Consider the following 26,765-nt stretch of genomic DNA (forward strand, 5'->3'; position numbering starts at 1 on the left):
GAAACAAAAATCATCCCTGGTTCGTTACTCTCTGCTTCCTTGCAAGGCCTGGCTGTACTTCCTCCCCTCTGGTTCCCTCTGTATCCTTCCGATAAAATCCCCTCACTTGCTTGAGGTAGTTTCCTATCCCATGTCCCTTAGTAAGCTCAGACAGAGCCATTTGAGGCCAGCCCTGGTGGTCAGCTGGAGATTAGAGGGCTTCAGTGTCCATTCAGACTACAGGGGCCAGCTGGGTTCGTGGAGAACTGTGGGCGCAGCTCTGATTCCAGGCTAGAAAAAGGGGGCAGAGATGAGGTAGCATCTCACCACAGACCACCAGCAATGTCCTTCATCCCCTGGAGAATCTTCCTGAAGTTCCCCCTCTCTCTCCTACCATACTTTGTCCAATCCAGGAGTCCCTAACACTAGGCTACGCTCAGGCGAATGGCTGAGTGATGCCAAGTGCTGGCAGCCCTGCCTTCCCTGATTTTTAAGAAGGGAAGGGGGAAGAAGCAGAAGGGAAAAAGTGAACATGAGTAATGGGCCTAGAAGGAGGCATACAAGATAACACTGAATAATAACGTGTCAAAAACTACAAGATGTATTTTTTTTATTTTCCAGTGGAGCTTCCATTGCGCTAATCCATCACTGTAGAGCAGGAAAGATTATGCTTCCCCCAAAAAACTCTGGGAGATAAATGTGAGTAAATTAGGGTTTATTATATTATTTGGGGTGATATAATTTCCAAGTGGGCCCTTATTAAATTACTTCCTTTGGTGCTGACACCTCCTGCCTGGGTCTGTGTACTTTCGCTCCACTTCCCTGTCTGAAGCTGCTTTGTATTTTAATGTCTCTTGTCATTTTTTGGTGGCGGTGGGGTGCCATTGGAGAGAGCTGAAAGGGAGTGCTGAGTCACTGCTGCTGGTCTGAGTTTCTTCCTTGTTGGCCTTCCTATGATCACAGAACCATAGCTTCATAAAACATCTATGCTGGAAAAAATGTAGGAATACCCAGCCTATGCCCTCATTTCACAGATGGGGAAACTGGGGCCCAAGGAAGAAAAGTGAGTTGCTTCAGGTCACACAGTGGGTAGGGACAGAGTTGAGACTGGCATCTCATGTGCTCACTCCCAGGCCACTGCTCATTCTTTGCCTGGCGTCCTTCTTGTGCCTATGAGTCTTTTTGGCTAAGGGTAGCTTCAAGTCCAACAGCAGAACTCCCATGGAATTTAGGAGTCTTGGTTGTCTACTACAAGATCTTCCCAGTGACCCAAAAGGAGATGTGAGAGAAGACCTGTGGTCTAGTTTTGGTTTGACCACAGAAAGGCTGTGTGAGCTTAGGCAAGTGACTTCACCTCTCTGAGCCTTTATAGTTAAATATAACATCTTTATAGTAAAACGGCTTGGAACAGTTTAGTGGTTTTCAGCTTATGTTTTTTAGTAATGGAACTGCATTTTAGAACCTTATTTGGAACTCTAACATGTGAAAGAGTTAAAAGAGGACTTACTCTGATTGAAGAAGAGAATTGGAGGTTTGGTGGCCCTACCCTCTGTTTCCCTCCATCTTCCCCCACCTGGTTTGAAACTACTGGTCCTGTTACTGAACTCAGGTCTGGCTGTTCACCACTCAAAAGTCAATACTAGAGAGGCAAGTGTTGGTAGAAAGGAAAGGTTGCTTTATTTTGGAAGCTGGCAACTGGGGGAGAAGGCATTCTTGTGTCCAAAGGCCAACTCCCCCTGCTGATCATGGGGCAGGAGCTTTTAAAGGGGAGTTTCAGGGGTGTATATGCAGAGGGAGGGGGCACTCTGTGCAGAGCAGCACAGTGAACTCCGACAATCATCTTGAAGTTAGTCATGCAGTGGGTCTGATCAGCATGATCTTGACTATTTATTTATTTTAGCATTTAAAAAAATATCTTTATTGGAGTATAATTGCTTTACAATGTTGTGTTAGGTTCTGCTGTACAACAAAGTGAATCAGCTATATGTATACGTATATCCCCATATCCCCTCCCTCCTGCCTCCCTCCCACCCTCCCTATCCCACCCCTCTAGGCCGTCACAAAGCATCGAGCTGATCGCCCTGTGCTATGCAGCAGCTTCCCACTTGATTGTTTAAAGTACGTTTAATCTTCAGCTCCAGGGTCAGTTTGTCCCCATTTCTCTGCGGCCAGTTCTTGGAATTGTGGCAGCTTATGTCATGGCTACAGTCTGGTCATCATGTAGTTAACTTCTTTCACTCAGTGGGGTTTTCAGCATCTACAGAACAGCTCAAAGTCTATGGCTCAGAGTATTATCTATAGCTCTTGAGGAGGAACTAAAGGTCCTTGACTTTGCTTCATGACTAAACTATTATTATTTGGTCTTGTTTGACTGCTTTCCTTTGCTTCTGCATTTTCTCACTTCTCTGACTAAACTTATTGTTTGGTTAAAGTTTTTCTACAGACAAGAGGCAGGCAGAAGACGTGGGTTGGGGGAGGGGTGGCTCTGTCCTGGGAAGGCCCCAGAGGTCCTGCTTTGTTTTAGGCCCAGCTTCAGCATCTGACCCTGATTTCGCCCTGCAAGTCCCTCCTGGCATTCTCACCAGGTCTCGCCCAGTCTCCAAAGATGAATGCCAAGGTCTCTTCCAGCCCTGAGAGTCTCTGATCACGCTCACAAGATCCATCCACACAGCCTTGTTCTCTTGGTCCCAGCAGGTGTAATTCCATGGAGCGCAGCCTGCTGGTCACTACCTGGTTTTGCCATTTACCAGCTATGTGATCTTGGGCGAGTTATTATCGTCATTTTTAATCTCTCTGAGTCTTTCCCATCGTCTCTACAATGGGATAATAATAATTTTGATCTCATAAGGCAGTGAGATTTAAATGACAAAATATATATATAAAGCATTTTACCTAGCATGCTGTAAATTAGTGATTATTATTTTCATTATGAATACTACCACCTCGGTGTTTTTTTTAGTGAGGCTTAAATAAGGGCTTATTAACGTACACAATAGATGCTTAACAAATGGGAAAATGGTAGCTGTCATTTTTGTTAGCTATTATGGTAATAGACAACTTGGGGAGCCAACGGTGAATACATTCTCGTCCTCACTCTCAAGGACTCCTGAGCTCTGTTCCCCACCTGGACATGGGCACAAACGCTGCCCCGACTCGGGTCTGGATTGTGGGCGAGCCTGGAGGAGAAAGTCGGGGATCAGCACGGCTTCAGAGAGGAGGTGGGTTGCTCTTCTCTGGCTGCAGAATAAATCACACAAGCCGAGCCATTTAAAGCAACACCCATAAATTCATAGAGACAGAAAGTGGAAAGGTGGTTGTCAGGGACTGCGGGGAGGGGGAATCGGGAGTTACTGTGTAATGGGCACAGAGTTTCTGTTTGCAAGATGGAAAGTGATTTGGAGATGGGCAGCACAACAGTGTAAATGCACTTAACACCACTGAACTGTACATCAGAAAGTGGCTAAGATGACACATTTTATGTTATGTGTATCTTACCGCAATTAAAAGAACGATGAAAAACCCCCCACCATAATTCCCTTCCCCCACCCACCTATTTATTTATTTTTGGCTGTGTTGGGTCTTTGTTTCTGTGCGAGGGCTTTCTCTAGTTGCGGCAAGCGGGGGCCACTCTTCATCGCGATGCGCGGGCCTCTCATCATCGCGGCCCCTCCCGTTGCGGAGCACAGGCTCCAGACGCGCAGGCTCAGTAGTTGTGGCTCACGGGCCTAGTTGTTCCACGGCATGTGGGATCCTCCCAGACCAGGGCTCGAACCCGCGTCCCCTGCACTGGCAGGCAGACTCCCAACCACTGCGCCACCAGGGAAGCCCCCACCCACCTATTTATGATTCCCCTGATCTGGACGTCAGAAGCCCAGCCTGGCTCAGAGTATCCACAAGGCCGAACTCACGGTGCTGGCCGGGCTGAGTTCTCATCCGCAGGCTTTAGGAGAAAATCCACTTCTCAGCTCATTCAGGTTATTGGCAGTTGTAGGACCGAGGCCCCCGCTTCCTTGCTGCTGATTGGCTGGCCGTCACTTTCAGCTCCCAGGGGCTGCTCTTTGGTCCAGTCCATGTGGCCTCTTCCACCGTCAAGCCAGCAGCTCATGCTTCCCACCTCTCTGACTTCCCTCCTGGGATGAACTGGAGATGCTCTACTTTTACAGGGCTTGCTGATTAGGTTAGGCCACCCGGATAATCTCTGTATTTTAAGGTCACTGCTTTGGAAATTGAAATACCTCCGCAAAATTCCTTATAGCAATACCTAGACTAGGGTTTGATTGAAATATCAAAGGGTGGGGAATCTTGGGGGTTATTTTAGAACTCCGTGTACCATGGGAGGTATCCTTAGAACGGGGATTGAAGGATAAACAGGATTTCCAAGGGTGAAGAAGGGCACTGCAGGTAGAGAGCCCAGAATGAGGAGTGTGAGTGTTTATGGGGTGGAGGTGCTGTGACGAGAGGTGAGGTGGGGTTGGGGGGTGCGGTGACATGCTGAAGCTCCCCACTGAGCTGAGGGGAGGGGGAAGGCTCTGAGGGTGTTTAAGGATGGGAGGGACCACCTGGGATGGTTTAGGTAGAGAGAGTGACTGAGCGCACCACGGGGGCCCCATTGCACCAGAGCAGTCCGGGAAAAAGCAAAAATGTTCTTCTCCTTTGCCCTGTGTAAGAGGAACTCGATTCCTTTCTTCCTTCATTCCGTGATTCTTCACCCATTTAGTAAATATTATGGAGCCCCTATGATGTGCCAGACCTGTGCTAGATTCCGAGGACACAGTGATGAACAAGATGGGCACTATCCCTCTCCTCTAAGTGCAGCTTAGAGTCTGGAGAGGAGAGAGGAAGCAAAGGAGTGGTTCTTGTACCGAGGGGACTGTAGTGATAGGGGAGGTGTGGGGCTGTGAGAGCCCGAAGGAGAGCATCTCATCCCATGTCCTGGGTTAAAGTGGGTGGAGCTGGAGCCCCTTGCCCCCCCCCCAGGGGTCCGAAGGTGGAGGAGTGACAGAGGCCCCATGACAGGCCATCCAGGGGGCATCCTTCTGCCTTCTCCAGGTGGAGGCCTGGTGCAGCACTGGGAGGAGCCAAGATTGGCTAGAGATGCACAGCTCTGGGGAAAAGGGGAGGCAGGAGGAAGTACAACTGTTTGATCAGAGTCTGGCCCCTGGGAAAGAGCTAAGTGTCTTTTTGCTGGCGGCCACAGCAAAAGGTGCAATCATTAGAATGTGGCATTTTGCATTAAAATTGTTCCCATCAGCCAGTGACATTTTCTTGTTCCTTCTGGTCAGGAGACCTTTCGTTGCCACAGATTCAGATGACTCAGGCGTCAGGATTTCTTTCCCTCTGGAGGAGAAACCCAGTCCAGTCACCCTGGGGTGGGCATTCACGTTAGTGGAGGTTAACAAAGCCGATGAACGAGTGAGCGCGGCGAGGCCGAAGGGGCGTGCGTGAGGCTGAGGAAGAGGACAAAGGTGTGCGTCCGTGTTCTGGGCATCTGAGTCATCTGGCGTCCACGAGGATGGCCAGCCCTGGGAGTCGGGCCCTGCACGTGTGCCCTGCAAGTGCGTTCCTTACTGCAGAGAGGAAGACCCACGCTTGGGTCCGTGTGTGAGTGTGGGCACAGAGCAAAGAAGTGATCAGGTGTGTGTGGGAGTGTGTGAACGCGTGTGCGCAGGCAGGCACCCATCAGTGCCTGGGTGTGTGTGGGCTGCAGGTTGGTAGGTGGTCTGTCTGAGGTGTGGGTGGTGGTCGACCCATCCCTCTGCTTATCCCCACCTACCCACTGTCTTCCCATCTCGTTACTGGGTACCACCCCACGCCCAGCTGTCAAGCCCCAAACCCAGTAGTCCTTTCCTTCCCTTTCACCTCAGGTTCAAATTTCTCCTCTTCAGATAGACATTTTATGACCACGAAAGCCAGAATTGCTCCCTCGCCCCCTCCACAAGCATTCTCCACTGCAGCACAAACTTCCTTACTTTTACAGCATTATCTCTGATGGAAATTATCTTGCTGTGTGTTTGTTTATAAGGATGGTCTCCTTCTGCCCCTTCCAGAATTCAGCTCCCTGAGAGCAGGGCGGGTCTTTCTTGTTCACTTCTGTATACCCGGTGCAGTATGCAGCAGGCAGTCGCTAAGGGCTCGGTAGAACGAGTGAGGACTTGCTTCCTTGTGCTGCCCAAAGGCTGACTTAGGTCTTGGTGGGGGGTGGGTATTGCTTCAAAGCAAAAACACAGACTCAGAACAAATTGGTGTGTGAGGGGATGAGTTCCTTGTCATGGAAAACATTCAAATAGAGACTGAACGAATGCTGTTAGCTTTGCTCACTTATGGGTTACCATACTGTGGGACACAAGGGTCGTCGAGGACTGGTCCCATTTTACCTCCCCAGCCTCAATGTTCTCCGTGTCGTGCTCTCTCATGCCTCCTGTCTGCACATGCTGCTGTTGTGACCTGGGGGACCTTTCTTCTCTCCTTGACTGGAAACTCATTCTCATCCTTCCAGCTCTATGAAGTCGTCTTCAATTCCCTATGCAGAACCAAGTGCCCCTTTATCCCTGCGCCCTGGGCCCTTCCTGTGGGCCTCATAGCCCTGATCACTTGGCATGTTTGCTTGTGTACCTCCGTAACAGACCCAAACCTCTCGCAGACAGGGGTGTAGCTTGCCCAGGGCCTAGCATGGGGGTGCCCTGGTGCTCAACAGATGCTTGGTAACTGTTTGTAGCAGGCACGTGATGTGAGGTCCAGCAGGAAGGTGAAAAGTGCAGTTCCAATAACAGGACCTTCTGCTCCCTGCCCACTCCCCTCAGCCCCCCCTGATTTTGCAGCCACCAGGGGTTAGTCCTTTGTGGTGAGTCTGGGGCTCAGCTTGAGAGCTTCTGATACCCCCAGGGGAAGACATTAAATAGGCATCTGTGATGTTAAAGAGGTGTTTGGGGCACCTCCCCCAGGCCTGGGCCACTGGGCAGAGGGACTCGGGACGCAGGCCACTCGGGAAGCTGACAAAGCTCCTGCCTCATAGTGCCCAGACAGATTGTTCTGGGGAAACTCCAAGAAGAGACAACACTTTGTGAGAGGACAGGGCTGGGTGAGGATGAAAGGTGAGCCCCAGAGATCCCCATTCTCAGTTAATGTTCTACCAGAGATACAGAGAATGGGGGCAAGAGCAGGGGCCGGGGCTCTCAGGGTAGGTCAGCTTGTGCTGGTCCACGCTGAGCGCTCAGGGCAACTCTGGCCACCCGAGGTGGGATGCGGTCTTGGGGCTGGGCTCGTGGGGTACACGTTGACAGCAGAGAGCCCGGGGAACATGCCCAGGGACAGCATTCGGAATGCTGAATGCGGAAGCCGTGGCCTCCAGGCTGGCTCTGCCACTTCCTAAGCACACAACCTTGGGCGAGTCTCAAATTCATTCAAGCCTCAGTTTTCTCATCTGCAAAAGGGGATTCTGGGGATTGAGCACTGTGCTGTGCTCTATCTCACTTAATCTTCATGGCAACTCTGTGAGGTAAGCACTGTCGCATTTCCCATTTTACAGATGAAGAAACTGAGGCCTAGGACAAATAATTCGCACCTAGCCGCACGTTAGTCATGCCATTAGCCAGTGCTGGGATTTGTGCTGTGCTGTCTCTCTGTAAAGCCCGTGTCCTCTGCCACTACTCCAATTGCAATTCCTGCCAGGCCTGGTTCCCAGGATCAATGTGAAGATCCAAGGATATCACAGCTGACCACAAGGTGTGAGGGGCTCAGCAGGGTTCACGTGTGAGACCATGGCTGTGTGGCTCACGGCCACTTCTCCCCGGCCCACTTCTCTCCCCAACCCAGCTCCTGTAGGGCATCCCTGGGGGCAGGCGCAGGCCACTGCCCTCTCTGCCTGCTTCTGCCACCGCTAAACTTTACACTGGGCTCTGTCATTAGCCCAAACAACAAGCTCCCTGTTTGACTAGCCCTGTCCAAATTTGCTCGGCGTGAGCAGGAGCCCCATGGTAAGTAAACGGTTTTCTGTTGATATTTGAGCACAAATGAAGAGGCAGTGAGCAAGCCCATTAATAACCGAGGAGATGATTGTGTTTGCACAAGGCCTGTTTACAGCGCATCAACTGCCCAGGCAGGGCCCGCCTCCTTATTGATTTCCCGATAAGCCGCCAGGCGCTCTTGTTCTCAGCCCTGGCGGGGGGCATCCTCTGCACAGTCCCAGGGTTGGATCTCCTTTCCCTGCAGAGGCTCTCAGCCTGGCTCTTGGGTGAGGGTAGGGTTTCATTCATTCTTCATTCGTTTATTCAACATGCATGAATCCAGCACCTTTTTTTTTTTTTTAATTATTTACTTATTTTTGGCTGTGTTGGGTCTTCGTTTGTGTGCTAGGGCTTTCTCTAGTTGCGGCGAGCGGGAGCCACTCTTCATCGCGGTGCACGGGCCTCTCACTATCGCGGCCTCTCTTGTTGTGGAGCACAGGCTCCAGATGCGCAGGCTCAGTAATTGTGGCTCACGGGCCCAGTTGCTCCACAGTATGTGGGATCTTCCCGGACCAGGGCTCGAACCTGTGTCCCCTGCATTAGCAGGCAGACTCTCAACCACTGCACCACCAGGGAAGCCCCAGCATCTTTTATACATGGGCCACTCTGCCAATAGCTGAGTCCCTATCTTCATCTAGAAACAGAGTCTGCTCTTGAACTTACGGAGGGCGGGCGGTGGGGGGGGAGGGGTGGAGCTCAGTCCTTGATAACCTCTGGGTGGACATGTGGGCAAAAGTTGAGTCTTTGTGGACCTCTGCCCATGCACCACATGGTACCCCATCACCGTAACACGCCCATCAGGATCCTCTACCCTCATTTCATCTTGAATTGACCAGCTACCTCATCTCTGATGGGAGATGGCCCTCTGGCTGGCCCTGGTGGGGTGGCATCTCCCTTTACCATGTTGTCTTTTAACCCTGAGATCCAACAGGCTCAACTTGGGGATGTCTGGCTTTGGATGGGATAGTTACTGATGGAGAGGGCTTCAGGGTAGAGCTGGAGACTCGATCATCCTCCAACTGGAACCTTCCAGATCCTGAGATTTCCAGGGATATGGCAAAGCAGATCCAGGGCCAGGGTTCTAGGAGGGCTGTCAGGACCCCCAGGCTAAGTGTGTTTGGGAATAATTTCTGGCCTGTTTTGCAGTGGACATCAGGATGACTAAGGCAGTATCCTATCTGATGAGCTCACGGTCTGGTAGAGGAGGTCAACCTGTAAACAAATAACCAAAGAGAAAAAATCATAAAATGTTGAGAAGCATGAATCCAGGGCTGAGGGAGCAGAGAGGAAGGTGCTAGAAGGCATAGAGGACTTCCCAGAGGAGGTGACATTTGAGCAGTTTCCTTAAGACTGAGTAGATGTTTGTAGAAGCCACAGTGACTGCTCCCACCGGTGGGGAAGGAAAAAAAACAGAGTCTGCCACTGACTGCAGTCTTGCAAAGAGACCAAGACTTGTGTCTCTTGACCAGGTTTTTGGGGGAAGATTTTTGTCAGGCAGATCCTTGAGTTAGAATTGGGGGGCTGGGGTTGGGAGTGGGGAGAGATGCCCCTGGAAAAACATCCTCCTGGACTGGGTGTTGGTGTCCACAGCTTTTCCCCCAATAGAGTATTCCTGGGAAAAGATGAAGGAGGGTATGGGGATGGGAGTCAGGAGGCTCAGACTGTCATCCTAGCCCTGCCATTAGCTGGGAGAAGGGCCTCGCTTCCTGGAGTCTCCATTTCCTGATCTGTAGAATGGAGCTGATCACACCTGCCTCTCCACAAGTGGAGAGGCAGCTGGGGAAGTAGAATAAAAGGCACTATAGAGAAAAGCAGCACAGCGCCGAGAGCGTCAGTACAGCAAGGAACACAACCTGAGCATCTGTATTTAACCTTGGTCCCTAGATAGAGACACACATCTCACACACTGTGGTCCCTTCTGCATCACACTGATCTCTTCTTGCTGCAGCCCAGGCAGCAGAGCCCATCAGCAGATAACTGAGAAGAAACTGTATTTGCAGGAGCCCAGGGCCAGATGATGATGCTGGGGACCAAGCAATTGAGTGAGAAGGATTGAGGAGGATGCCTGAGCTGGTCCTGAGGAAGCCAGCCTTGCCTTCAATCTTCTCTCCCAGGACACAGCGGTCCCTGGCAGGGCTGCTGGCTTGAGTACCATGTTTCAGAGGACCCTGAGCTCCTGGGATGAAGGGGGAAATCCAGAGTTTCTCTGGGGACCTGGAAGAGTTCTGAGGAGTGAGAGTCTAGCCTGCTCCCTCAGCCTTTTATTCTGGCCCCAAACTACCTCCCTTTCCCTCTTCCATCTTCCAGTTCAGCAGAGGCGCAGCACTTCTTCTGGGGTGAAACCCCCAGATCAGTGGGTGTCTTCAACCAGATTCTGATGGGGGGGAGAAGAGGAGGTACTGGCAACAGCGATCTCCTTTTTACTATCCTCATTGCACACTGCCTTGTACTACTTATTGTCTGTCATTGAGAGCTGGAAAGAACCAACCCCATCAACTCTTGTCCTCTAGCTCCAGGTTAGTACAGCTGTATGAAATGGAAGGCTGTTTGATTATGTATCCGGACCTCTTTCCTGGGATGGAGACCTGTCTCTGTACTGGGCACTTGGCCTATATCCAGCAGAAGAAGAGGGCTTTGGTAAGAGAGAGGAAAACAACAGAGACTCTGTTAGCAATAATCATGCATTTCAGTTACACCATGAATGATGATCAGTATCAGTGCAGTGGTTCTCAACCCTGGCTGCACTTCAGAATTACCTGGAGATTGAAGGTAGTGCCTGGACCTCACCCCAGACCACCCAGGCATTTTTGTTCTGAGAAAGCTGCCCGAGTCGTTTTGATTCATAGTGAAGGCTAAGTAAGACCTGTGGAGCTAGAGAAGCTTTCTCTTCTTGCGTATTGTTTCTGGGGGGCTGATTCCTTCATCCTACATGCGAGACTTGCAGAATCTGAAGCCCCTTTTGATTTCCATCAAGGGGAAAACTGGATGGAAACTATTGCCTGAGTTTCTCAGCCAGAGGTCAGAGGAAGAGGCAGCTGGACCCTGGGAGGGAAGAAGAGAGGCCTGAAGCCTGAGAGGGGCAGGGGAGCAGAAGGGCAGAACCCCAGATGTCAGTCAAGGGGGACTTGGCACGGAGCAAAGGAGAGAACTACTTTGTACTCTCCTCTAGCTTGTGTGCTTGATTGCCTGATGAGAAAATTTCTTTCTTTTTTAAAAAAATTTATTTTATTGTATAGTTATATACCATGTTGTGTTAATTTCTGCTGTACAGCAAAGTGATTCAATTATATATATATATACATTCTTTTGCATATTCTTTTCCATTATGGCTTATCACAGATATAGAATATAGTTCCCTCTGCTATATGGTAGGACCTTGTTGTTTATCCATTCTATATATAATAGTTTGCATCTGCTAATCCCGAACTCCCAATCCATCCCTCCCCCATTCCCCTCCCTCTTGGCAACCACAAGTCTGTTCTCTATGTCTGTGAGTCTGTTTCTGTTTCATAGATATGTTCATTTGTGTCATATTTTAGATTCCACATATAAGTGATATCATATGGTATTTGTCTATCTCTGTCTGACTTACTTCACTTAGTCTGATAATCTCTAGTTGCATCCATGTTGCTGCAAATGGCATTATTTCATTCTTTTTTATGGCTGAGTAGTATTCCACTGTATATATGTACCACATCGTCTTTGTCCATTCATCTGTCGATGGACGTTTAGGTTGTTTCCATGTAGAAGATTTATTTCTGATAATGGGTTGACCTTCCTGTGCTTCCAGGAAGAGTGCAGGTAATGATAACAACTGGGGAGCTACCTTTTGGGGTAGCTGCACTGCAGATGGACGCCATTTGGCTGAGCTGCTGTTTCCTAAATGCTGGACTTGAGGTGAAGAGGTGGAGATAGAGTCAGCATGAGCCATGAAATATCACTAGAAAGCCGTAGGGACATGGACACCCACACTGAGACTGGAATTGCAATTTGGGAAGAAAGAATTGGATGATCCAGGTGAAGAGCCAACTTCTCACTTAGGTGAGAGCACTAGAAAGAAAAGGCCTAAAAAATTCTTTCATGAAATTATTAGCTGGAAATTTTTAAAAAGAGTAGCTTCAGAGGACACCTAATTGAAGTTCTTTTTTTTAAAAATATATTTATTTATTTATTTATTTTTGGCTGTGTTGGGTCTTCGTTTCTGTGCGAGGGCTTTCTCTAGTTGTGGCGAGTGGGGGCCACTCTTCATCGCGGTGCGCGGGCCTCTCACTATCGCGGCCTCTCTTGTTGCGGAGCACAGGCTCCAGACGCGCAGGCTCAGTAATTGTGGCTCATGGGCCCAGTTGCTCCACGGCATGTGGTATCTTCCCAGAGCAGGGCTCGAACCCGTGTCCCCTGCATTGGCAGGCAGACAGACCCTTAGGTCTTGGCTGCTGATACAGGACTGGATATTGAGAAACAGCCAGCTCTGGAATCACTGGTACTAGCCCACTTTCTTCTGGAAACTGGAATATGAGAGATAATGAGAGGAAAAGATCTGAGTCATAGTTAGAACCTTTACAGAAATAGCACAGGGAGGCCAAGCTTGCATGTAGACGAAGCTGCTGTTTATGACACACAAAGAACTGATGAATGTGCCCCTCGCAAGGGAGATGTTCGTGGACAGAGCCATACAGACTGACGTGTCTTGCAGCTCTGGCTCACTGCCCTGATATGAGCATATGGCAGTGTGGGAGGAATCGCTTTCTGTCTCACTCAGCATTTTACCGGGGCCTGCAATATGGGAACTGCAGCTCTTTCAGCGACAGTGGTAAGAGTCGCTTCTGCTCTCCCTTCTGTGCTCTCAGTCGCTCCCTCTCTCCAGATGAGTGGATGAGATGGGAAGAGGGGCCTGGACACCCTCCCTTCTCTCCTGTCAGGGCTGTCCTGTCTGCAAGGAGCCTGCATTCCTCTCTTCCCCAGTGGGACAAAGGGAAAAGACCTGAGGTTCAGAGGGTAAAGTTCAATTCCAAGCAAAAGTATTAAGAGCCCAACTGTGGTGTAGATCCAAGCTATGCCTCCAACCCAGGCTTTTCAGCACTAAAGCTGGTGGTTCTTTCTGCTCCCATACAGGGAACTGATATTTGAGACAGGAAGCAAAGGATGGACACATCAGGTTGGGGAGAGAAAGCATTGCAGGAAGAGAAGGCAGCAGGAGCAAAGTGGGGAGGTACCCAGAGTGCTAGCAAACAAAGCTGAAAGGAGAGGCCGGGGCAGACTACAGAGGGCCTTGGATGCCAAGCTGGGGAGTTTGAGCTTCATTGGACAGATATATGTGTAACCACTAATGTTTATGTCAAGACATGACAAATATCAGAATTGTGAGACTCTAAAAGCTTGGCTACTGATAGGATGGGAAGAACAAGGGAGAGTAAGGCACATGAAGAACTCCAGGGTTTCAAATTTGGCTGCTTGGGAGACGCGGCGGCATTCTGAGAAGCTGGGAAGTGAAGAGGAGGAACTGGGTGGGGTGGGGAAAAGACGATGGCTTTGGCGCCAGACATTGGGGTTTGAGCTGTTATAAGGATAACCAGAGAGAAGGATCCAGAAGAACCCTCAAGAAGGGAGACTGGTTATTTGTAGTGAGGTGGATGGACCTAGAGTCTGTCATACAGAGTGCAGTAAGTCAGAAAGAGAAAAACAAATACCGTATGCTAACACATATATATGGAATCTAAAAAAAAAATGGTTCTGAAGAACCTAGGGGCAGGACAGGAATAAAGGTGTAGATGTAGAGAATGGACTGAGGACATGGGGAGGGGGAAGGGTAAGCTGGGACAAAGTGAGAGAGTGGCATGGACATATATACACTACCAAATGTAAAATAGATAGCTAGTGGGAAGCAGCCGCCTAGCACAGGGAGATCAGCTCGGTGCTTTGTGACCACCTAGAGGGGTGGGATAGGGAGGGTGGGAGGGAGATGCAAGAGGGAGGGGATATGGGGATATATGTATACGTATAACTGATTCACTTTGTTATAAAGCAGAAACTAACACATCACTGTAAAGCAATTATACTCCAATAAAGATGTTAAAAATAAAATTAAAAAAATAAATAAATAAAAAAGAAGGGAGACTGGGGCTTTCTCAGGAGGTGAGGGGGCCTGGAGATTTAGACATAAGTCATCTTTACACACAAACAGGCCACCAGGAGAAAGGGGGAGGTGAGAAAGCATGTCTGGAGGTAGAGCCAGTGGGAGCACACACGTGGGCTTGGTGGGGGAGGAGTTGTGAGGGGAGCCTGTAGGAGATGGCCAGAGGGGAGGAAACCGGCCAGCAGCAGTGCAGGACTGCTGAAATCAAGGGCTGGCAAGTTAAAGGTTGCGTACCCGGAACTGAGCTTAAGCAGAAGGGGGTTGTCCAGAGTGAGAAATGCCACTCAGAGGTCATGGAAGATGAGGACTGAGAAGAGCTCACTGGATGTGGTCATTGGGAGGCGATTAGTGGCCTCAGCCCTATTATAGCCTGGTTGGGGTGGGAGACAGACTATGGGAGTTTGAGGGGGCAAAGAGGTGGTGAGGAAGAGGAGGAGCTGGGGCAGACCCTGCCGTGGGGCTGGTGAGGGAAGGGGAGAGAGGAGCAGAGCTCAGTAACTCAAGGGAGAAGCAGTGCGGGGCAGAGTTTGGCGTGTCTGTAGGCTAATCTAGGGGCTGGCGTGGGGTCAGTAGCTTGTGGTTTCCTCACTGGAATCCCTCACGGGAGTCTTGATGCGTCCTTTCTCCCAGCAGGAGGTGGGCAGCAGGCCACATGGCAGCAGTGGTGGGGACAGCAGCTACCTTAGCAAAGCCGGCTGGCTGCCTGGGTGGCTGATTGCATGATGGGTGTGAGGACGAGTCTCACTGGGGAGCAGCTGGGCTGGAGAAACAGACCTGTTTCTCTGTGTCCATGAGTGGTGGCTTCATTCAGGGCTACCGGGAGGGCACTGTGTTCATTCCCTTTTATCCATGCACCCGTGTCCTTGCTACACACCCACAGTGAGGCAGTGATCGCAGCTGCTCGCCTGCTGTCAGCGCCTGCCCCACCTTTCATTCCCAAATTGTAGAGAAGATACCATGGACAGCTCCGAGGATGCTGGGAAAACCTGGTGGGGGGGCGGGGTTAGCATGAGAGGGATGCAGCCGTGTTCCTAATTCAAGGGCTCCGGCTCCCTCCCAGTTATACTGGGACATTCTCACATTGCCTTCAGAGTTATCCCTCAGACTCCTCTGGTTCCCACTGGCTGAAGTTCAGGTTCCTCACACTGCCTGTGAGGGCCTTCCCTGTGTTACCCCTGACCGTCTTTGCAACCTGATTTGGATTTGCCGTCTCACTCATGTCCCCCAGCGCTCCAGTCCTGCCAGGCATCTCCTTGTTCTTTGAACATCTAGTTATGCTTTTGCAAATGCTGAGCCGAGTGCCTGGGATAACCTTCTCTCATCTCACCGATAACTCCTGCCCGTTGTTAAAGACCCAGCTCATAGGTCAACTCCTCTAGAAGCTTTCCTGGCTTACCCATGCCTTCCTTGGGTATCCTATCGTGGACACTGTTGGTAGTTTACCCATTACTCATCTCTAAGTTTTAAAATTTATGACAGACCCTGATTTCAGTTGGGTACTCACCACTCTTCCACACAGTCCGTGGCTTTAGGGGAAGCTGACTCCTCATGACTCCCAAGCCTCAGAGGAGAGTCTGGTCTAAAATACACCCAGTCCCCTTGCCAGTGACTGGTTCAGGAATTGAGAAGGTACCCCACATTTGGACCAGTAAGACACAAAAAGAGATAGACCAAGGACCTTCTGGAAAAGGTCTTGTTGCTTCTAGAAGACAGCTACAAAAGAGAAAAATCTACCCTCTTTGTGTGCTGCGTGGCACCAAGTCTAGAAGAGATGGCTTGAACTGCCCCAGCTGATCTTGTCACCAGACTAAAGATGAAACCCAAACCGGGGAAAGCAAGGAGGAGAGGCAGAAAGGAGCTGGGCTCCCAGTCACATCACTGAGCCATTGAGGAAGCCAACTCTTGATCCTGCCTTAGTCCTGGACATCCTGCTGCATAAGAGAATACATTTTCCTTTTTATTTAAGTCACCTTGAATGAGGATTTTTGTGACTTGCAGCCAAAAACATGCTAACTGACACAGTTCCAATAGTACTTTTGCACCCCCGTGAGATCATATCATATTCCAGGCTGGGAGAGTCTCAGAAGCAGACTGTCATATACATAGCTCCGTCCCTGGTTCCCAGCACTGTGCCTTGGAATACCAGTCCCCACGTGGATTGAATGAGTGAATGCATGAACTTGAGCCTTACTTGGACTTACTCCTTAGGGCAGTGGTCCCCAACCTTTTTGGCACCAGGGACCGGTTTCGTGGAAGACAGTTTTTCCATGGACGGAATGGGGCAATGGTTCAGGCGGTAATGCCAGCGATGGGGAGCGATGGGTAGTGGCAGATGAAGCTTCGCTCGCTCGCCCGCCGCTCACCTCCTGCTGTGTGGCCCGGTTCCTAACAGGCCGAGGATCGGTACCAGTCTGTGGCCGGGGGGTTGGGGACCCCTGCCTTAGGGTGTTCTGCCTTAGAGTCTGCTTTATTATCAATTCTCTCCCTCTCCCAAAAGTTTCAGGTCCTTCACAAGCATGCTGTCCCTGCTCCCTTCTTGGCATGGGTGACACAGGACAGAGAAAATCCAGGCTCCGGGGATTTGCTTGATGCCACACAGTGTGGCGGTATCAGAACAGGGCCCATGGATTGGGACTCCTGGCTTCCAGATTGGCACCTACCATGTGCCAGGACCTATGTTGAGGCTGTAGAGACAAATGACATGCAGTCCCTGCCTTCACAGGCCTTACTCTCCAGTCGGACAGATACATGAGGAAACACAGGCATAGGGTCTGTACGGTTGCAACTGGTGTGAACCACTGCTTAAACGTGGGGCACATTTTAAAATCCGGTTGCCCGAGAGTACACCTTCCTGATTAGCAGTTAGTCTGAGACCTCTCTCTTGAAGTCCCCCCCCAAACCCCTTGAATTGTCCAGTAATCCTGGTGGTATACTCAGTCCAAATAGGATTGCTCAGTCCAGATAGGATTGCATAGCCCACAGGCTCTTGTCCTTTGATCCTAAGGCCCCTGCCAGACTGCAGTGGGGCCCCAAACTTGGTCTTCAAACCTTCAGCACTCATGGATCAAACTCACATGCTCAGCCATTGTTATCAATACCAGAAGTAGAAACTGCCCGAGGATCTCTGGGTCTGGAGGAAGTTTTGCACCACCCACATGGTTTCCCCAAACCAGCCCTCTCCCAGGCACTTCTGTGTCCTTAACTTGGGCTTAGGTTACCCACCTGGACACCTGCTTATGGTAATCCTAAGATAATTCTAGTTTAGGGGACTGGATTTTACAGGCCATTAGTCCAGCCACAGATCTCCCTGATTCCTGAGTCTTGGGGAGCAGACATTAGGCAGTTCATCTATCTCTTTCCTCCCAAGAGGCACTGCTTTGTTACATAAATTGAGCATCTGCCCCAGCAATCAAAGGGTAAGGCAAATTTTGCTAAACTACTAAAACAAAACAAAACCCCCCAAAATACAGGTTTTGTTATATTCTGATCCTTTAAACGATGAACTCCTTCAGGCTTCATCTTTGCAAAAGTAACAGGATTCCTCAAGTGACCCTGGGCAGAACAAAGATCAGCTTCTCAAGGACAGAGCCTCATAAGGGAAACAAGGTTAGTAACAAGGGTGAGTGATGAGTCCTTTCCAGGGTGGGTGTGTGGAGCGAAGGGAGACAAAGGAGAAACACTTCAGAAAAGTGAGACCTTAGCAAGGACTGCTCTCCCCCAACATTGTATCATGGAAAATGTTAAGCATACAGAGAAGCTGAAAGAAGGCTCAGTGAACACTCCACCCACCACCTAGATTCTACTCTCACCATGTATTATACTTGTTTCATTACAAATTCATCCATTCATCTCTACATCCATCCATCAATTAGCTTTACTGATTAACAGCTTTGCTGTTAATTTTATTTATACCATAAAGCTCACCCATTGTAAGTGTGGAATTTCAATGATTTTTGAAGGTTAGGCAGTTGTGCAACTATCACCACAAGCCCATTTTAGAACATTTCCACCAGCCCCAGAGTCCCTGCATGCCTGTGTGCTGTCAATTACTGCTCCTTCCCTCGGGACAAGGCAAGAACCAGTCTGCTTTCTGCCTCTGTGGGTTTGCCTTTTCTGGAAATTTCAGGTAAATAGAATCATACAATACATAGTCTTCTGTGTCTGGCTTCCTTCACTTAGCATAATATTGTTGAGGTTCACTCTTGTTGTTACATGTGACAGTAGTTTGTTTCTTCTGATCGCTGAGTTGTATTCCATTGGATGGATGTACCACAGTTTGTTTATACATTGTCTGGTTGATGGACATTTGGATTGTTTCCAGTTTGGGGCTATTATGAATCATGCCGCTGTGACCCTTCCTGTGCAAGCCTTTGTGTGGACATATGTTTTCTTTGCAAGGTTTTAAAGGCTAAGTAGGAGCTGACTAGGTTGTTAAAGCCAGAGGAAAACATCCTGGGCAGGATGCACAATATGTGCAAAAGCTCAGAAAATGAAAGTGCCTGGTATACGCAGGGGATGATAGTAGTTCAGTATGGTGGGGAAAGAAAACTCTCTTTGCCTCTGCCCATCTTGGGTTCATTGCCTGGGGCCCTGAAAATTAGACTGACGGAAGACAGATTAAGGAGAAAAAAACCAGAGTTTATTAGGTCATGCATCGACATGTGGGAGAACTCAGTGGTGAGTAACTCAAAGAGGTGGTCAGAACTGGGGCTTTTTTTTTTTTTTTTTTTTGGGTGAAGTAGAAAAGAATAGCTTTATTGCTTTGCCAGGCAAAGGGGGCCACAGCAGGCTCATGCCCTCAAAACTGTGTCCCAACCTGGAGGGGGTAGTGAGGAGTTTTACAGTAATGGTTCAAAGAGGAGGGCGTGATCAGCTGGTGGACATTCTTCTGATTGGTCGGTGGGGAGGTAAGCGGGAGTCGGCATCGTCAACCTTCTGGTTCCAACCATTCTGGGGTCCACCTGCTTGTGGGCAGCAGACAGTTAACTTCTCCCACCTGGTGGGGTTCAGTATCTGGTTTCAGGACTTAATGAAGCGCAGGTTCTTGATGTCTCGTCACAGAAAGAGTTCAGTGAGAGACAGAGTGATAGGTAAGAAGTGGATTTATTTAGAGAGACACACGCTCCACAAAGTGTGGGCCCTCTCAGAAGGTGAGAGAGGCCAGAACTGGGGCTTATACAGCATCCTGACAAGGAAGAATAAATTTGTAGAGACGTGATAAGCAAAGAAACAAGGGTTTAGGCCTTTAAAGGTGGTAAAACGTGGCAAGGTAAATATGTGGAGGAAACTAAAAGAAGATAAAAGTTGTTTTAGCGAGATTTTTTATGTAGATTCCTCTAGTGCCATCTCCGGGCTGATAAGAGTCTAGAGTTGTTTACAGTGATGAAGAATCATCCTGCTCTTCCTGGTAGAGAAGAGGAGGCCAGAGAGTTCGCCTTGTGTCTGCTTTTTAAAAATTGCCTTCAGCTCAAAATAATCCTTATGCCAGAGTAGCATGTTTTGGGGTGGCATGCCCTGAACTCCTTCAGTGTCATGGGGGAGTGGGATAGAGAGGTAGGCAGGGGCTAGACCACAAAGCCTAAGTAAGGCACTGTGCTGGGGAGAGAGGGGTGTTGCATCGTGTCTTGAAGGCTCCGAGAAACCTCGGAGGAGTTTTAAAGGCAAGCCCATGGTTAGATGTGCTTGGTAGAAAGATCATAGGCTTGCAGCACAGAGAATAGGCCGGCTAGAAAGGTATTATAATTGATAGGTGAGAGATTCAAGGTCCTAAACCTGGTCCTGGTTCGGGGTGGCGGTGAGTGAGGGTGAACTGGATTGAGACTGTACGTGTGTCCTTGGTGGGGGGAGGACTCGGGGTGTTGCGGGGGCAGCTGAGGTATTCAACCTTGCCCACAGCCCCACGAACACCCCTTCTCCGGTGAGGAGGCCGGAGCAGCCTCCAGCTCTCCTAACCTACCTGTGTGTGGCTCTCAAGGTTAGCGCCATGGGGGTCAGCGCTGTTTCAATGTTGATTACAGAGACGGTGGGAGCCGCTCAGATTTCTAATTAAGATTAAAGAATGTACCCGGCTTATAAATGGTTCTCAGGAATGTATAATTTGATTAGCCTGTTTTCTCCGGGCGCTTTAATTTCTGGATTAGGGAACGTGGCCTCTGACTACAGGTGGGGCCGCTTGCTCACCACCCACAGAGTCTGGGACCTTGCAGGGTATTAGGATGGCGGGGAGGTAAGGCAAGAGGAGGAGAGGGAGCCTTGGCCAGAGTGGTCCTTCTCTTTTTGTTTCTTCTCCCTCTTCCTCTTCACTTCTGGACGAGAATGAAGATCCCAGCTCGGGATCAAAAAGTGCCCAAATATTAGCTATAAAATAAATGCACTCACCTGGATCTCATTTACATTAATTTATTTCTATCCAAAGGCACAGGAGGTGGGTCCTCTTCCCTGTTCCCATTTTGAGCCCAGCCAGCTAATCCCCGGCAGGGCCCAGCCTGTGGGGCTCCGTCTCTTTAGGGAGCATTGCCCCAGTGTCGATTATAATCACTTTGGTAACTCTAGGGCAGATTCAGAGGCTGCCTCTTCCCACAGAGCCCTGGGCGCTGCCAGGGAGGGGCCAGGCCGACTGCAGGCTCTGGCTGCCAATTAAGTCATATCTCCCGGTGGGAAGCATCCTAGGCTCCAGGCCACTCACCTTCCTCCCTCCTCACATCCCTCAACCTCCTGCCCAGGCTGCATTCCGACTTCTGTGACCCCTGGCACTCTTGCTTTCATGGGTCCCTTCCTCCATTAAAAATAAAAAAAAATAAAAATAAATAATTCTGTTTTACAACTGTATTGGTATAAAGATGAAAAATTTGATATTACATGTTAAAACACTTTATCCTATCTGAAAGTTCATTTGTTTTCTTCTGATTTTAAAAGAAATTCAAACATTTCCTCAGGCCCCTAAAAGTATGATGGGCCCTGTGTGCCCTGTGACTAATGGGTAAGGCAGCCCTGTCCTACCCCCCAAAGCTCTTGACCAGCAGCACACCTACTCGCCCACTGACCTAGTGACAAGTGGCAGGGCTTGGGCGTCCAGTGGACTAAATGCTGCTCCTCTCTGCAGAAGTCCTCAGAGGAAGCCTGTATTAGCTCTGCCCCCAGGCTGTCCCTAACCTCTCCCTAGCCCCTCTTCACCGCTGCTGCTGAAACCCAAGCCACTCCCAGAGAGGGGGCCGAAGCTTTCCTACCGCCCCACAACCAGGCCCAATGCCCTGCTTCCCTGGGCATCACCTGTCTTCTGTTTGAATGAGCGTTCTCCCTTCCCCCGCACTCCCCAGGCTGACCGCAGGGGGTCTGCTCAATGCTCAGCTCCTGGTAGGCAGGGCTTCTCAGAGAGGGGTTGGAGGAACGCCTGGGGGAGGGGCTGTGCAGTGAGTGTTTAAAGAAGATTCCAGGGGCTCTAACTTAGACTTCTACATTGGAATCTCTGGCTGGATCTGGGAATCTGCCCTTTAAGGGGCTCCCAGGTGACTCCCTATATGCACGTGAAAGCTGGAGAAGCCTGGTGTCCGGAAAGGGCTGAACTTGGTCGCCTTGCCCCTCCTTCCTTCTCCCAGGCCTCAGGCCATTTGCTTCTCAGTTTCACACCTGCTGGGCATTCAACCAACATCCCTAAACACCGGGTTAGGAATGATGGAGAAGAAAGGGATAGTGCCGTCCAATCCCTGCCCTGAGGAGTTTAGAGTCTTCTTTCTCAGAGGGTGGGGTACCCTCCATCCAACCCCGCCCCACACCCCTTGTTCAAGAGACTCGTCTTTTCATGCTTCTGAGGAAGAGGGCTAGGGGCTCAGCCGCATCCACCAGCTTCTGAAGATAATAGGAAACATCTCTGGGCAAAGATGCTTGTTGACAGAAAAATGCTTAATTTTAGGAAAGCAGCGTGAGCTACAGTATAGGCAAGAATTGCATGCATTTAAAGAAATACGATTCCAGGCACTCTAAGAAGGTGAGCTGGAAGGTACTGCACAGGATCTGTAGATGGCACCCAGGGCTCCTGCCCCAGCATTGTCACTAACCAGGGTGTGACCCAGGGCAAATCCCCTGACACCTCTGCGCTTCGGTGGTTCATTAGGACCTACTGAGATAGTGCATATGGCGGCATAGGGTTAGGGTTAGGGTTAGGGTTTGTAACCTTTGTAAAAGGTAAAAGGTAATGAACTTTGTAAAAGGTAATGAACTCTGCACATTATTCATTATTATTTTTCTAAGTACTGCTGTGGTTATTCCAAGGGAACAGTAAGGTGAGCTTGCAGAGCACTGGAGGAGAAGTCTGGAGACTGGGGCTCAGCTCTGCTTCCACCTGGCTCTGTGTATGGAGACCCTTCACTGATCTGGGTCTTATAATCATCATCCCAATAAAGGTGGGAAAAGGGACTAGATAATATTGTCTCGGTTTTACCACTTCCAGGTGAGTCTAACTCTGAGTGCAAGGCCAGGTTCTGCTAGGATTACTGCCTGGTACACCCAGAACCCGCTTGAGCTGGGGGTCGTGCCCCCATGGTCCCTCAGCGCTGGTCCAGGCCTTACAGCACGCGGGGACTGGAGAACAGGGTCTCTGGTCAATGGGGGGCGTGGTTCTGGGGGCAAATTCTGCAAGATTTCGGAAGACACGTTGGTTAGGGTCGTCCAGGTCAGTACCAGGAGGTATTCCCCCCGTCCTCTCGGCCAGCTCCTACACCTCCAAAATATGGGGCGCTTCCTCAGTGAGGCCTTCCTGGACACCCCCTAGCTCTTCCCCGGAGCGGGATGGATACATCTGCAGATTGTTGTGTCTTGTAACCCGCTCCTTTTCCTCCCCCCGTCTTTATTCTTGCGTTGGGATCTCCGGAGGGCCTGGGAAAGGGATTAGAGCTCGGAAGGGTGGCGGGTAGCGGACCTGCGGCGGTCCCCGCGCTTGGGGTCTCTGTACCTGCCCAGCAGCTGCAGCGCAGGCTGGCAAGGGGCCTCTCCCGGCTTCCCGCGCTGCTCAGGAAGCGTGTTGGGACGGGGCTAACGATAATTAACACTTGGGGCGCGTTTTGTCTTCGAAGTGCTTTACAAACACGATCTAATTAGCCCGCGGGGAGGAGCGGCGCCACCGAAGCGCTTGCTTTATTATTCATTTCTATACCGTCTGGAGCGCGCAGCCCCGGGCGCACGAGCGTTGGCGGGGAGATTACCCCGGCTGGGGTGCCTTCTCCCAGCGCCTCCGGGCTGTCGGTGGGGAGGGCCCCGCAGCAAGGCCAAGTGTGACTCCGCACAGGTCAGCCCCTTCTCACGCATCTCATTTAATCTCCGCGGCAATCTAGAGAAATGGGTAGGCTCTGGGGCTCAGAGAGGTTAAGTGACACGTCCAACACCACACAGCCCATACGGGGACGCTGAAACTCAAACCAGGCCCCCGAACCGCAAAGCGCCAGGTCTTCGTCCCCTCCCCGGTCGCCTCGCGGGCCCCGCTCAGCGAGGCTCTGGGAATCCCGCCCGGCTCGCAGCATCCCGGCGCAGCGGCGAAGGCGGGCGGCGGCTGGCGAAGGCGGGCGGCTGGCTGCAGTGCGCGCGCTCCCGGGCCGGCCGAAACTGTTGCCATCGCAAAGCTCCCCGCTACACCTGAGCCGGGGACAGATGTGCATCAATATTTATTCGGAACTCCCAGGAAACCTGGATGAAGTGTAATTATCTCAGCTCAATCAGCTCGGATTAGCATAACATCAAGTCACCCATCAGACGGAGGGTTTGATTTCGGGGATCAAAGCGCCGCGCTGTAGCCGCTGATTAATCGGGGAGAAGAGAGCGGAGAGAAGAAAGCCGCGCGGGCTCAGCGAGCCGCAGCTGCACCGCTTTGATGCGCCGATTGTGCCAAGTTCCCCTTCCGGGCTGGTTCGGCGCCCGCCCCCGCCGCTCCCCGGACCCGCTGCACCCACCGGGTCCCTGGGTTTTAGCGCCGCTTCCCCGGTAGCAAGTCGCTAGCTCTAACGTAACGCGCCACCCCTGCCCACCCCGAGGCTGTGCTGTGAAGCGGGGTGCTTGCCCGTGGAGTTTCTGCTCGGGCGCTGCGGGGCTCGCCCGCATGGGGCCGGACACCGGGGAGGACCACCCTTCTCCTGGTAGCTCTGCTATGAGAGCGAGCGGTGTGCGTCCTTCCGAGGTTGCCCGGAGGCTGAGCGGAGGGGTGAAATGCCGGCGTTCAAGGCCTTCCCCAGGCCGGCTCCAGCCAATTTTCTTCTTTTAAAAACATCTTTATTGGAGTATAATTGCCTTACAGTGGTGTGTTAGTTTGTGCTGTATAACAAAGTGAATCAGCTATACATATACATATATCCCCATATCTCCTCCCTCTTGCATCTCCCTCCCACCCTCCCTATGCCACCCCTCTAGGTGGTCACAAAGCACCGAGCTGATCTCCCTGTGCCATGTGGCTGCTTCCCACTAGCTATCTATTTTACATTTGGTAGTGTATATATGTCCATGCCACTCTCTTACTTCGTCCCAGCTTACCCTTCCCCCTCCCCGTGTTCTCAAGTCCATTCTCTACATCTGCATCTTTAGTCCTGTCCTGCCCCTAGGTTCTTCAGAACAATTTTTTTTTTTTAGATTCCATATATATGTGTTAGCATATGGTTTCTGTTTCTGACTTACTTCACTCTGTATGACAGACTCTAGGTCCATCCACCTCACTACAGATAACTCAATTTCGTTCCTTTTTATGGCTGAGTAATATTCCATTGTATATATGTGCCACATCTTCTTTATCCATTCATCTGTCGGTGGACACTTAGGGTGCTTCCATGTCCTGGCTATTGTAAATAGCACTGCAATGAACATTGTGGTACATGACTCTTTTTGAATGATGGTTTTCTCAGGGTATATGCCCAGGAGTGGGATTGCGGCTCCAGCCAATCTTTTCCACCTCACCTATCCCATCCCCTCCCACCACACAAAAATCGCTGAGGTTTTCTTAACTCGCCCTGCTTCCTTGATTCTGTACCTTTGTGCAATCCATTTTCCCGACTGGGATGCCCTTCTGTCCCATTTCTTTTCGTAACTAACTCTGACATCTTTAGCACAGCCCACAGCCTCTTGCCCTGGCAGAAGGCAGTCCTCATGCTTCTAGTGGGTTCAGCAAGTGAGGGGAGCCTCTGTCCTGGCATACTGGCATTGTGCTGTCATGATCTGGTTTACCACCCCCCCCCCCCCAATCCCAGCAGGCTTCTACTGTGCCCAGTCAGCCCTGGAGAAAAACATTTTCTGGGGGATGAAGATGGGCAGATTTTATTGATAATCCACATGGTTGCCTTGCCGACTTCAAGCCTCCCCCTCCCAATTTGCACTGGCTCCCTCCTCCCTCAGCAGATGAGCTGAGGGCAGGAACCCTGGCTTACCCATGCTCGTGTCCCCTTGGATACAGTCCTTGGCACAAAGCAGATGTGGATTCTAGCTCTTGCCCTTTGTTAACTCTCTGTTTTCTTGAACAAGTCACTTGACCTCCCAGGAACTCAGATTGCCAAGCTGCACAGGTTTTTGTGGCTGTAACATCCTGTGTTCTGTGATCTTCCTTCATAAACCCTGTTCAGTGAAGCCACTCCCCGGACCCAGTGCCCCACTTGGTGTTGGGGAATCCTAGAATCTTAGGGTCAAAGGGAAGCTCATAACCCCTTCCTCATCCTTCTGACAAGTCTTCATCCTTTGCTAGAGGGGACAGCAGAGTAGAATTCGGTACTGAGGGTCTGCCCTGCCACTGGTCCACATGGGAGCTTGGTCAGCATGGTGGGGGCAGGGGACTGGAGGACCCACATGGCCACTCTTCAAGGCTCTCTCTGGCTGATAGGATGAAGGCATCAGCGGTGGCATCACCTAGGGTGTCCAGACACCAGGATTCTCCTGGCTGGAAAGGCCTGGAGAGCAATGGAGACCCAGGGAGGTTTCAAAGCTGAGACATGTATGTATCCATTGGCATTCTCTGGAGTGCAAGTCGTTGAGGGCAGGGACCATCTCTAATTTATTCCCTACTGTGCCCCATAATCAAAGCTCAGTGCCTGACACATAGTAGGTGCTCAATAATTTGATGTAGAATAAATAAAAGAATAAAGGAATGAAAGAGAAAGGAAGGAAAGATGGAAGGAGGGAAGGAAAGAAGGAAGGATTAAAGGATTGCACCCGCAGTAGGGGGCTGAGTTTTGAGAGTGGGTGGGCATGTGTCCAGTATACCGGCAGAAAGATGATTTATCTCCATTTCAGATCTCTGCTATGCAACATCGTGGATTTTTCTCTCCCCTTTAATTAAGAACTAAATATAGACCTTAATTAAGACACTGATGAATTTAATTTAGAGTGGCATTAGGGCCTTAACTTGCACAACTCAATGCTGTGTTTGTATAATGTGGGATATAAGCTAAATGAGTGCTTGCTTGTTACTACCATAAATAATTCACTTGCAAATCCCTTTTGAAACATCGCTAACACTAACCTGCCTCAATCTAGAGGGTGCTTTTGGATGCCCACTGCCTAGCCCCTCTTCATTTGTCTATATCACAAGAAGGTCCTATCTTGTTCCTACCAAACTGGAATCCTCTTTTGCCCACTTCAGCTGCCTTGCCCACCTCTGCCTTTGTTCACCCAAGTCCCTCTGCTGGGAA

General features: G+C 50.4%; 1 long non-coding RNA gene across 4 annotated transcripts in view; it reads left to right on the forward strand.

Annotated features, from left to right (window-relative positions):
• The window catches only part of LOC132370397 (uncharacterized), a 283,270-nt gene that overhangs the window by 40,549 nt on the left and 215,956 nt on the right, over positions 1–26,765 (forward strand). For 2 of the 4 annotated variants that reach the window (XR_009504555.1, XR_009504556.1), the window contains exon 1: positions 18,156–18,241. The exons of 1 other annotated variant lie outside the window; for it this stretch is intronic. This is a non-coding gene — a long non-coding RNA (uncharacterized LOC132370397). Of the gene's footprint in view, positions 1–18,155; positions 18,242–26,765 lie in introns of those variants that run through there. One more of the 4 variants, XR_009504558.1, reaches the window with a different exon arrangement.

The sequence above is a fragment of the Balaenoptera ricei genome, chromosome 8 (assembly GCF_028023285.1).
Source record: "Balaenoptera ricei isolate mBalRic1 chromosome 8, mBalRic1.hap2, whole genome shotgun sequence".
Taxonomy (NCBI): domain Eukaryota; kingdom Metazoa; phylum Chordata; class Mammalia; order Artiodactyla; family Balaenopteridae; genus Balaenoptera; species Balaenoptera ricei.